The sequence below is a fragment of the Dasypus novemcinctus genome, chromosome 13 (assembly GCF_030445035.2).
Source record: "Dasypus novemcinctus isolate mDasNov1 chromosome 13, mDasNov1.1.hap2, whole genome shotgun sequence".
Classification (NCBI taxonomy): Eukaryota; Metazoa; Chordata; class Mammalia; order Cingulata; family Dasypodidae; genus Dasypus; species Dasypus novemcinctus.
Window position 1 is genome coordinate 23,440,992 of NC_080685.1, and position 12,875 is coordinate 23,453,866.

Below are 12,875 nucleotides of genomic sequence, written 5' to 3' on the forward strand. Positions count from 1 at the left end.
TAATGCGTGTGAGCCATTGTCTGTTTGCCAAGGAACTAGAAATGGGTTGGCTTTTATAATGGAAGTTTTATTAGGGGGAAAACTTACAGCTCCAAGGCAGTGAAAATATCCAATCAGAGATGCTTTTTCACCAAAGTCATCTCCCGGTGATCCTGGTGTCCCATCGTATGATGAAGCAAGATGGTGGCCATCTTTGTGGAGGTCCCCGTCTTCCCCTCAAGGCCCACCTTCTCCTGGAGCCCAGCTGCGGGTCATCAGGCATATGGCTTGTCTTCTCAGCTGTGCCATGGGCACAGCCCAGGTGGGCCTCTTTTGTGCCTCTGTGCTGTGCTGATTCCAGATTCCAGGACCTCTCACAGCCTCCTGGGGCTAACAGCTGTGGGAAAACCTGGAAAATGCTCCCTCACATGGCAGGGTAAAAAGTGGTGGTGGCCTTTCTCTGTGTCTGGATACATTTTTGACTGTCCTGAATTGGGCCAGGGGATTGGGCTGCGAGTGGGACTTTCCACTGGCATCCAGTTGGCAGAAGCCATGAATGTTGCTAAACATCCTGAGATGTACCAGAGAGCCCTCCAAACAAGAATTATCCAATCTGAAAACAATTGTGCCCAAGGTGAGAAGTCCAGAAACCCTGGTGTAGATCAGTGTGCACACTTGACAGACAAGGACACATGAATTGCTGACTAATTGGATATTGAGTCAGAGGAAAACACTGGAGTCATGGAGAATGCTGTTTCATGGACTGGCCATACCAAGAATGGAGTTTACATCAGCTAAGGTGGGAAAGCAGGCTGCAGGGAGACAATCCAGAGTTAAGCTCAGGACCCAGAGGCCTTGCTGGAAGAAGTTTTCCATCCAGGTGGTCTACATTTCTGCATCCTTCTAAGTCCCTTTTAGGAGGTTGAAGATGCCGAAGCCTTGGTACTTGGCCCCCTTCTCTCCCTGGTCGCTTCCCCTCCCTTCTCCTCCCTTTAACCTCTCCACCACCTCTCCACAGTTGGTAGATCTACTTAGCACCCTGACTTGCACCCTCACAGGGAGGACACTGGTCCAGAGCACTCAGTATATCCTGTACAAGCTGGCTTTTGGAGGAAACAAAGAAAACAGCCTTTGAGGCTACTGCTGGAGGTGTGCACGGGGCACAGCAGGTAGGTAAGTAGACAGGGACCTACGATTTCTCCATACTTCCTTCCTTCTAGTGGAAGGGGAGCGACTACAGGAGTTTAGGGTTCCCCTGGTGGTCCAGTGGCTAGGAGTCAGAAAGCCTGCTGCCTGGGTTCCATGCTGGGTCAGGGAACTTGCTTTAGCACAATCTCTGCTCATGCAGGAATCTTTTTATCTCTGGAGGTCTAGTGATCCCCAAGGAAGATGAGAATTCCTTGCACAAGGAAGATAATTCTTGCACGCTCTGTCCATACTCGGCAATCTCCCTTTTAGTCTTAAGGTCTGGTGTCCTCCAGGGCCACCTGTTGTCCTTTGTACAAGTAAGGGAGGAGATTCCGGGCCCCACATGCACAGCTTGCGAGCCTGGAGGAAGTGGAAAAGTGCTGTCAGTGCCAAGAGCAGGAGGCAGGGGTACAAATTAAATATTAATTTAGTAGATCCAAAACAATGCTCTGCATCAAGGCCCAACCCCACAAGCAGACAACCAGTGGTGGTTTCTTCCCCAGAGATGGCTCCACCCCCACCGCCACCCACCAGGCACTGCACACATTTTCTCTTCTGGTTTCCATGCACTGTTACCAAGAGGTATGCAGATAAATATTAGGTCTGTGGAAAGGCACTTGAGGGCAAGATCCAGGGAGGTGACGTTGACTGAGGTGCCAGAGGCAGCCCGTGCAGGGGGCAGACAAGCCGGTGAGTGGCTGCAGGTCTGCAGACCTGCTTGTGCTTCCAGGAGGCAGAGTTGTCCAGGCCTTGGGCGGTGCTTGGTGGCCAGGGCTAGAATGACCATTGAGGAGAGCAGCTTGGGAGGCTGGCTGCAAGCAGGTGCTGGGAAGAATGGGGCCGGCAAGTGCAGTGAAGCACAATGAGGCATCTGCTGCTTGCATACTTACCTGGCAGGGGAGACACCATGATCTCTAAGGTGGTTTTCCCAGGGTGAGGCTGATTCACTGCCCTGGGTATTGGCTGATCCTGTGATTTGCTGATGTGACAAAATTCCACTGAGTGATTTGTGCTGGAGGTGGGCTTCCCTGAGCTATTTACTCCAATGAACTCTGTTTTACTGTCGACAGGGTTGTGATTTTTCATTAGTTCCTCTCCCATGGTTGGGAAGCAATCCAATCCTTGCCTTTGTTTCCCATTGTGGTGGACTAGTTTTTCAGGTCCTGAGCATTTGGATTTGATGCTATGATTCCTCCTAAAATTCCTGTGAAGGATGCAAAATAAGGGCTGCTTCTTAAACCAGTTCTCACAGCATTGCTCTGGAGAGCAAATAAGCATCTTACCCAAGGTCACATAACCATGCCAAGGTTCAAACCACGGAAGGCGCTTGCCCAATTGGCTAGGCTGCCACTACTAGGAGAGTGAGTTCTCTTTCTGGTAATTGCTGCTTGCTCTTTTCTGAACACTTCTCCCACAGAAAATGATAAACTGTGGACATTATGGATATTTTTTTCAAAGAGCAGGAAGACAGAACAACAGGCAGGCCTGTGGAAGAAAGAACAGCACTGAATGTTTTATGAATTTTTGGCTGAAGGCAAACCACAGCCTGCTCTACTTGGGATAGCTAAATTCTAATATAAATCCAAACTGTGCTGCTGGTTTAAAGGACCATTGGACAACGTTTGGGCCACCACCACAGTATGAAAATCCTGGGTGGGAATCTCAGCTAAGGAAAAGGCCTGATGCAAGGCCTGATGGCAATGAATCTGGCTGCATAGAAGAAACCTGTGGCAGTGACCCTACTAAGAAACATCAGAGACAGTGGTATTTTAAGGGCCTGGAATAGGCAAACAAATGGGATAAGCTGTAAGGTCCCTGCTACTCTATCAAATTATTAAATGTTGTTTGGTTGGGTAAGACAAAACTCTACATCTTCTGTACTTGATAAAGTACAATGTTTTCTCATGTTAATAGAATTTACAATAATGTTGGAGCACTAAAAAACTTATATCTCAGTAAGATGTGTTAATTCAGAAAGGTCTTTCATGGGAGCAGGAGCACCTCCAGCAGGCTGCTTTTAAAAATAAAAAAAGAGGGGGAAGGTGGATATTAACTTAGCCTGTGAATTGGCTGTGGCCAGCACCAGTACTGGCATTGGGTGGGGTTTGTGGCAAAGGCAATATTCTAACTAAGTACCCCTTGGGTTTTAGTCGCAATTGTGGGAAGAGGCCAAAAGTACTATATAAAAAAGCAACTGTGTGCAGCATAGGAAGCCCTGCTGCAAGTGAAAGATCTAACCCGACAGTGTCTGGTCACTCTGAAGACTGCCATCCCTATCCAGAGGTGGACTGCAGATACTAAAAGCAGAACAGGAACACGGGACTGTTGTGAATTACCCTCTATGGGGGAGAGATCTGTAGAAGAACATCTGGGACGCCTGCCAGCGGTGACAGGTAAATGTCAGTAATGTCCCTGCCCCCTGCTCTAACATCCCTCTCAGGACTGTTGAGGCACATGCCTCAGGAAGCTCTGAGCCATACAAGTGACAGCTGAGAATGAAGCAGAGTGGCTCCACCAGAAAAGTGAACATCGTGAATACCAGCCCTTGTGGTGCCAAGCACAGCAGTTCCCGCTGCTTGCTATTCACCAACAGCGTGTGGCCTTAATGCTCACTTCAATGACTGTGACATCAGCACCCTCCTGCTCTTGGAAGGGGCAAGATACGCTTTCGCTACCACAGACACTGCAACAGGACTCCTATAACAGGTCAGCTATTGCTTTCTGCCTGGAAAAAGAGTCCTCACAATGATGGACTAAGTTTAAATTCAGCACTGAGGTATGGCCCCAGGTCCAGTGAAGATGCTAAGAGCAGGACCAAGGAAGGCACTGAAATTATGTGATAAACTTCCAGTGTGCCACAGCCCCAAATGGGCAAGTAACAATAAATCATCATTGCCTATGCCTCAAACTACACAAATTGGGGGAAATGAGGACATTTTTGATTGAGTACTGGCCTATATAGCCTTGCTGGTAGGAAATCTTAAGTCCATGAGAAAAAAGTCATCACTAGTTGAAAGTCTGTATAATCAGTTGTAGTTATGGATTATGTATAAAATGCTGTTCTAAACTTGGAAGAAATATTACAAAATGTAATGATGGCTGGAATTGCCAATGGGCTAGTCACTAAACCCTATGACTTGGGGAGAAAGTTGGGAAGGAGGTATTCTGGGAGAAATGTTACTTGTTGGTCTTTGTTTTTTTTTTAACTTAGTCCTCAGAAGCACACAACAAGCCCTTCGGGATATGAAGCAGCAAGAAAGCACGGAATCCACCTTCATTGCTTTATAAAAACAAAAAGGGGGAAATGTGGGAAACTGGCTTACCTGTTCCCTATTTGTTGCACTTGTTCCCTGTTACTGTAAACATTGCCGTGCTATTGAGGAACAGCTGCTCTGGAGTTCCTAATAATTATGATGCAGAAATTAGGGTGGGGCTCTCAATTTCAGAAGCTGTGAGTCCTGTGGTCCCATCTTTACCTCCTCTCCTGTGTCTTTCTCTCTGTCCCTTTATTTTGTAAAGTTCTGCATTGCCTTCCCTTCAAGGCAACCTATCATGCAGCTATTGCAGCAACTGAGTGCAGGCTTCATCTTCATGTATCTTTTTATACTAAGGATATATTACACATCTATCCAAGGCTTTGAACGCCAGGCAAAGCATACCATTGCCATCATGATGACAAGACCGAGTCATTCCTTTGGCACAAAAAACACCTCGAGAGATCTAATGCCACTGACCAAATTTGTTTCTCCATTATGTCTCTTGTAATCCTGGCCGTTTTCTTGGCATTCTACTTCTGTTGCTTATTTCTTCCCTGGATTGGAATTGGAGTTACCAAACCTAGCAAAGGAGGTCCCTTCTCAGACCCTCTGAGTAGCACCATGGGGTTGACAGTTGAAGGTTTGGGGTCATCAACCAGGGCCCTGGATGAATTTGTCATGTTTTTGGATAGGAGTCTCTCATGCAGTTGGAAAGGGCCTTTTTCAGACACACACTGACAAAAGAGGTGTTTTGATAGTTTCATTTGCCTGTTGTCACTTTATCCTGTTGCCTGAGCCAATTGTACCTTGCAAGCTTTGGCTTTGGGCATTGTCGCTCGGTCTTTTAACTCTGTCCTCTGAAAACAACACTATGGAAAACTGCCTTGGAAAATGTGAGCATCATAATAGCAATTCTTCATCAAGACAGTTGTTGGATGAAAAACACAGCATCACCACAGCATTGGTGGTTCAGTGGTAGAATTCTCGCCTCCCATGCGAGAGATCCGGGTTTGATTCCCGGCCAATGCACATAATCATCCGGAGGGGTGTTTTCTTTTTCCTTTCCTGCCTACACCTTCCTCACCCTCCTTTTCAACCATTACCCAGTGCCTGCCACATCTTTTCTGCTTCTCACTGCCAGCAGTGCGTGCCCACAAACCCACTTTTCTAACAACCTTCTTACAACTCAAAAGCCCAAAATGCACTAGAAAACCAGTAATACTTGACTCATGTTCTCATCTCAGTTCATTTTTACCTTCCAAAACCCTGCATTTGTCTTCAGTTACTGCTCCTACCTACTTTTCTCCATCTCATTACTTTTCTTCCTTTCGATTGGGAGACTTAGCTCATTCAGGAGTTCCCAGGATTCTCATTCAAGGCGGTTTACCATCCTTGAGGGACTGGCTTGACTGCGCTGATATGCGCAGTGTTTTCATCTTTGATCGGTCCAAAATATATTCTAATTGCAATTCTCGTATTTGCTTTGGTACAAGGATTCATGGAAAGGGTTCCAAAGACATGGGAGTTCCTTCTTACATTTTCAGAACTGAATTGCCCAAAGACAATTTTGTTTTCCTTCCTCCAGGCTGTTTTGGAATTTGCCTCTGCTGTCCCTTGGCAGTCAGGGCCAGTCAGGAAACCCACACCAATCTCATGCCCTCACTGGAAGGGGAAAACCCATGAGAGCTCAAGCTTGTGGGCATGAATTCTTGTGAACTGATTTTCTAAAAAAAAATTACTCCTCCAGATTCAGTTTGTAAAGTCAAGGCCGCCCTTCACAAAGAAATCAGAGATTTGAAGGGATAGGACTAGATTGGATCACACTTTCCCCGAGGGCACAGGATTTGCTGCTGCAACTTCTTGGGGCCAGGACCTCCTGAAGGACTTCTCAAAATCGCCTGGGAGAGGAACTTGAACTAAGTCCTCTTTGTCCTCAAGCCCACTGAACAGAATTCCTCATAAACCACGTTAGCAATCAACCTCAAGGCATAGGCAGTTTGGGGACTCCATTTTTACTTTGTGCCCTGGCACCTGTGAAGGTTCCTGGCAGGCTGGCCATGCACCTCCAGTCAAAATGTTTTCACGCTATCAAGCTTTTAAAAGGGAGAAATCATCTCTAAAAGACATTGTATTCTCTTACTTACAAAACAATTACAGGATGACACCTGTCGGAGTCTTGTTCGGTGACCCGAGGTATGGGGAATGAAAGACAAAGAAAGATTGGGTTCAGGGGATCTGAGAGCATTGATTTCTCAAGCTCATCAGACAAGTTTATTGAGTCGAGGGGCTAGTATATATACCCCTAACCTACGTGACATTCAGCACAAAATCAAGTTACCTATTACCCTTACCTCATACTATATTAACTAGTGATTGATGAAAACCCAACAAACTTTACTGGAACTATTATTGTAAGAATCAGTAACTATACTCATAAATCCTGTTACCCAGGTTGTTCTGTTCTATATGTATTGTTCTGCCTGCAGGTGTGCTTACCCAGCCAAGATTGTGCTCCGCACCGATAATCATAAGGGACAGCTTGACTCAGTGGTCAAGGAAGTAACTTGCTTCCATGGAAACAACATGCCTTTGTTTCCCACAGACACCCCAGAGGTAAAGGATGGATTTAGAATCCCTGGACTAAGAACAGGCTGCATGAGGAAAAGGGACAGTGGTCCACAACTCCTGTGCCACTTGCCAGAGTCTTGCTCCAACCAGCTGGTGCTCTGCTCTGTCTGCACCTCCAGCTCCATCCACTGACTGTCGCTTCACAAAAGGCCGTTTCAGTACACCTCCCCACCCCAGCCCCAGTCCTAGGTGTGAGTAGAGCCAGGTTACCTTTGGTACCCACTTCAAATGCTCAGGTTGTGGAAATGGTACCCACGGGCTAAAGGAAACTTGGGATCGGCATTGTGGCATTCTGTGTAGCGTGGGTGGGTCTTCGGAGGAGAGGGGCATGGATTCCATGTGGGCATGTCCCTCCACATTATCCTCACCCAGGGCAGAGAGCTATAGCCAGAAGAGTGGCCAGGCCAGATTCCTTCTTCCCTGGCAAGAAGCACAATATCCTGTATACAAGCAAGCGTACCATGGGAACACACACATTCCCCAAGCAACGGTGAGATCCTGATATTGTCATCACTAGTCACTTTAGCTTCGCTCATTGGGAGCACACAGAGAAAACAGGCAAGTGCAGGCAAAAGGAAGTGAGTTTCAATGAAGCCAGGATGTTGCGTCCACTGTCCAGGTTCCCTAACCTTGAGGGGAAGCAGCTGTGCAGATTTGCCCTCAAGGCTGCTTGTTGGCAGAATGTGCAAAAGTTATGCATTGACTGGTTGGAAAAAGGATGGCTGAAAGAACACAAGTGCCAAGGACAGATGTCTGAGAATATTCGCTAGGCAATTTATCATTCACCAATAAAGTGGTGTTTGAACAGCTTCAATATATTCGGTCATGGAAAGGAATGCAATTGTGAAAAAAAGGAATTAGAAAATAATGACCCAGAGGCTAACACGGATAACCATGATGAGACTAGATGACAATTACTGGATATTAATGTCACTGTTGTACCTTGCTGTACCTTGGTTCTGTTATGTGTCAGGAGAGCCATAAAAAAGGGGTGATTCTGGGGTGGTGGGAGTGAGGTTTCTGGGGCAGAAAGAAGGCCAGAACAGAAGAGGAGGAGGAGGAGGAGGAAGCCAAGTGAGGCATCAGGAGTCCACGGATAAGCCAGCCTGAAGGCACGGTGGGGGTGGAACCCGGAGGCTGCCAGCGTTATGACCGTGTCCTGGCTGTGCTTGCCAAGTCTGCCATGAAACACAAAACCCCGCGGGAGAGCGCGCTCGCAGCCCCCACCACCCCAAAGTGCACAATTGAGTTTTCCCGATGCGGGGAAATCGCAGGGCTCAGCAGGTGCCCAGTGCAATGGACCAGCCTCGCCCTGGGAAAGCCACCGTCGTGACCGTGGTGTCCCCCCTGCCAGGTAAGCACGCAGGCAGCGGGCGCCCGCACGCCGCCACCGCATTCTTCCCGCCGCTGCCTCCCAAGCCACTCTCCCCATGTCATTCCAGCCCCGGGCGCCAGCCGCAGCCCACGGCGTGGGAACTCTCCCGCCCGGAGCAGGGACCGTGGCCCGGCCGCCAGGACGTGGCTCCTCTGCATCCGGCACAGCTGCCTCTGGGGCCGCAGTCAGCCTCACCTCCCTGCGTCTCCTTGGGGCTCTCAAGGGACACTGCCTGGACTCCTGTTCATCCGCTGTCTCCAGCCCGCTGGGCGACACTGCGTGGCCACGAGAAACCTGCACAGCACCGAGGTGGGCGGGTGGGCGGGGGCGGCTGGGGCAGGGGCCGTTTACGGGATGAACCCACCCCCGCCGTCTGCTTGTGGGTGGGGCCGGGGCGCAGGGCGCCGTCTGCACGTCCTGGGGTTCATTTGTGCCCCTGCCTTCTGCTCCTGGCGCTGAAGGCGCTTTCCCATTTCCTCCAGGCTCCAAGCTGCGCGCGTGGGGCCCCGAACCTCCTCACTTACGGCGGGCGGCCCTCGGGGACCTCACCCACGCTCACCTCCCGCCCCCCTCAGCGGGGGTCGCGCCCCGTCACCTCCTTCACAAGCCTAATAAACACTTGACCAGCAAACGGCGCCGAGGAGCCCGAGCTGCACCCCACTTGCAGGGGAGGCGGGATCGCTAAGATTCGTGTCCCCGGCCCTCCCGGCCCCGCCCCGACCCCGCCTGGGCGATTCCCAGCTCAAGCAGTCCTGCCCCTGGGGGGGGCAGCGGCGCTGGGGGCTGCAGAGGACGCTCTCTTGAGTTTAAAGCCTTAGGGATTAGTATCGCTGCATGCCTGGCAGGGGAAAGAGGTTGAGAAACTCTAGATCAGCCGCTTCTGCCCTGAGCGGTGTGGACTGAGGGGAAGACTCGCACAGGCCTGAGAAGCGGCCCACAAGCCCTTCTTGTGCGTCCCCGCAGTTTGGGAGTGGTTGCCGAGTCTCTTGGCCTTGGGTGCTTGGAGCACAGCAGCCAGCCATGTGGGGATGGATCCAACCAGGATCAGTGGTCCCGCAACGTCATCCAAGTGCAAAAGCTTTCCCTGGCCAGGAATCGATCCTAGGCCACAGTGGTGAAAGCACTGAATCCTAGCCACTAGACCACCAGGGAGGTATGCACTGCACATCTGCAGCACTCCTTCCCCCACGCAAAGCCAGGACACCCAGGCACAGAAAGGGGCCCCTCCCGGAAACCTTCCCAAACTCAGGGCCTCCCTGCTTTCTCCAAAAGGCACCCTGCACGCCACGCACTGAGCGCTCTGCCAGACCAGGGTGGTGCCGGCAAGACCCATCAGGACCACAAGTCGAGGAGCTGAGGGCCTCGCGCTGGCCTTTGCCAGGAGCCAAAGGTGGACACACGGTAGGGGGCCCAAGCCTGTGGACCAGGAGGCGAGAAGGGGAGAGGCGCCAGGGAGACCAGGAGGCTGAGAACCATGACGGAGACAGGCTGGACGGAAACCTCCTTCCAGGAGCAGGGCCTCCGGGTCACCTGAACTCTGGCTCCTCTGCCTACAACCTGCCGCACCTGCAGTTTTCCCAGCTTCGGTGGTGGAAGCTCCATCATAGTCTTAGTCCCATAAATGCAGGGCTCTCTTTGCTGTGGGGATTTTCCTCAGACGCCACATGGACCTACACCAGGCTTTCTCCTCCTGGGCACTAGTGATATTTACCTCGGGCAGTTCTTTGTGGAGGGTCTCCTGTGTCTCTGCTGACTCCATGGTGGTAGAACGCCCGCCCACCACCACTCACAAGTGCGCCTGCCTAAGGATGACCAAAGAGGCCTCCAGACAATTCTTCTGACCTTTTCTGGATGTTCCCACCTCTTTCCGTTCAGCCTATGGAGATTCTGGAAGTGCCCAGGGCACCCAGAGCAGCAGATGAGGGGGCACGAGGAACAGTTGCTGAGCCTGCCACTCCTGTCCTCTTCTGTCTTTCCACACTCCCCGGCACATGCTGCCCTCCCGAGTCCTCCAGATCCCACCCAGAGTTGAGTCCTGGGGCAGCCTCTGCTCTGTTGACACCCGGCGGGGAGGTGCACGTCGGAGCAACCATCAACCCTCCGGTCCTGTCACAGAGGAACCTCAGAGGGTCCTGACGCCATCTGAGAACGGAGACTCCACTCCTGTTGGGGAAGGTGTAATAGGAGAGAGAGCAAAAGAAATAGGAGATCCTGGGAGATTCCCTGATCTAAAATGACCGGGAATTTGACCTCTTCTGGAACTGGGTCCACCAGTGACTGAGGAAGGCGGTCCCATACCAGGGTCCAGTCTGCCAAGTACACAAAGCAGACAGCCATCGCCCGGCTACCAGCCCCTAGGCCATCCCCAGACTTCCCAGGTGGGAGCACTTGAACTTCCTTACCCAGGATTTCTGTGATTCCATGGAGGGAAGGCAAAGCTTTTAGGTCCACAACAGCCCCTTATTGGAAAAAGGGATTGTCTATTAAGGAACCTGGAAAATCACCAGAGAAGGGAAAGCAGATGTCGTTGAGTCTATAGGAAACACGTATCCTGCTTAATTTTCCCTGCAAGTTCCCAGATTTTCTACCCTCACACCACTAGCTTGCGCTCCTTTTACTTTCAGTGCACAGCTGGTGGAACCTAACAGGAATCTGGGAGGTTCACAGCAGAAAGCTTGAAGTACAGGAGTGGTTTTTATGCAAATATGCTTTCCAAAAGAAAGCAAACAGACAAAACAACATATCAAGCTCACCTATGCCCTATGTATAAAGATGGTTAAGGAGAACCATACATAAACAGCTGAAGAGGTCAGGAAAGAACTTAAATATCTGCTGTTCCCACTAAAGTGCATCTCTTTTCTTTCTGCAAAATTAACATCCACCGCCAAAAGGAAATTTGAATTCTGGATATAGCCGACTCTCACTGCCCCCACACACACTCCTGCCTGCCCCCTCCATTGCTCCATTTCTCAGGCTCTCCAGCATCTTCTTTCAAAACCTTCAGTTCTCCTTAAGTCTGCCTTTTGCAGCCTCTTACCCAACAACCAGCTTCGTGAATTAGGGACCCTCCCTATGACTCTATCTCCCTTGAAAGAAGAGGATTTTGTAAACATGAGCCTAACCATCAGAAATACAAATGTTTGCACATTTCACAGTTAGTAATAACTAAAAAAAGACTGTTCTGAGGATGAAAGTCCTGGAGAGTGAGCTGGAAAGCCCTCTTGACCCCCACCCAGGAAATACCCAGAGGCAGTTCTGAGTTTCGAAGGCACTTTGTCTCCTCATCAGCTTGGCAGACACCTGCAGATTTATTCTCTCTGGAGGGTACAATAGGGGACCTTCGGGCCCCGAGGGGCCACCTGTGCACGTGTGGGCACATGTGCTACTCTGAGAAGAGGCGGCTCAAGTGACAGCGTATCTTGCTCTGCAGGGTGGTTACGGGGGTATTTATACATTTGAAAAGTTCTTGAGCCATACGAAAGAGAAGAAGAAAAGTGGTAGACTTGTATTACTGCACTTTAACATGTACTATAAGCTACAGTAGACCCGGCTGTGACCTGGAAGTATTGGCCAGGCAGGTCAAGGATAGGACTGAGCTGAGCAGCGTGAAATGGATCCACAGGTATACGGTCTAGTGCTTTTCCATACAAACCCATTTAATGAGGCAAGGAAATAGTTGCAAAAACTGGTGCTGAAGCTAACAGTTATTGATATTGGAAGAATAGTAAACCTTTATTTCTTTCTCACATTACACCCAAAAGTTTGTTTCAGGTACAGCATAGACCAAAAAACACACTCATTAAAGCAATAAAGCTTTTTCAAAGTATCTTGGTGACTCGGTGGAAGGTAAGGTTTATTAAACAGGATTCAGAAAGCGTAAGTATGAAAGAAAGAAGTGATGTATGAGTCTCATCAATACGAAAAGTACCTTCTTATCAAAAGACCCTGTATTAGTCAACCAAAGGGGTGCTGATGCAAAATACCAGAAAATGTTGGTTTTCATAGAAGATATTCATTTGGGGTAGGAGCTTACAGATACCAGGCCATAAGGCATAAGTTACTTCCCTCAACAAAGTTTATTTTCTCGTGTTGGAGCAAGATAGTTGCTTATGTCTGCAAGGGTTCAGGCTTCCTGGGTTCCTCCCTTCCAGGGTTTTGCTTCTCTCTGAGTTCAGGGTTCCTCTTTTTCCTTGGGCTCCAGCTTGAGGATTCAGCATCGAACTCCAACATCAAAACCCCAATATCAAAAGCCCTCAACTCTGTTCTTTGCCATGCCTTTTGTCTGTGAGTCCCCATCCACCAAGGGGTGGGGACTCAATGCCATAAACAAAACACAGTCATGCCCAGGTACAGATCAGATTACAAACATAATCCCATATCTATTTTTGGAATTCACAACCATATCAAACTGCTACATACCCCATTAAGTAAATGTACTGGCAAGCCAG

At 49.6% G+C, this 12,875-nt stretch overlaps 1 long non-coding RNA gene and 4 other non-coding genes across 5 annotated transcripts; 3 read left to right on the forward strand and 2 right to left on the reverse strand.

Annotated features, from left to right (window-relative positions):
- The first annotated feature begins 2,049 nt into the window (after nt 1–2,049).
- On the forward strand, nt 2,050–2,206 carry LOC111758861 (U1 spliceosomal RNA). Its single transcript, XR_002793005.2, has one exon. It is a non-coding gene; the product is annotated as a U1 spliceosomal RNA (small nuclear RNA).
- A 3,176-nt stretch (nt 2,207–5,382) lies between these two features.
- On the forward strand, nt 5,383–5,453 carry TRNAG-CCC (transfer RNA glycine (anticodon CCC)). The gene has a single exon. It is a non-coding gene; the product is annotated as a tRNA-Gly (tRNA).
- Nucleotides 5,454–5,931: 478 nt separating this feature from the next.
- On the forward strand, nt 5,932–12,830 carry LOC131280879 (uncharacterized). Its single transcript, XR_009188534.2, has 3 exons — nt 5,932–8,406; nt 8,495–8,736; nt 9,700–12,830. It is a non-coding gene; the product is annotated as an uncharacterized lncRNA (long non-coding RNA).
- LOC111758862 (U1 spliceosomal RNA) lies at nt 8,252–8,414 on the reverse strand. Its single transcript, XR_009180342.1, has one exon. It is a non-coding gene; the product is annotated as a U1 spliceosomal RNA (small nuclear RNA).
- On the reverse strand, nt 9,508–9,579 carry TRNAE-UUC (transfer RNA glutamic acid (anticodon UUC)). Its single transcript has one exon. It is a non-coding gene; the product is annotated as a tRNA-Glu (tRNA).
- Nucleotides 12,831–12,875: the final 45 nt, after the last annotated feature.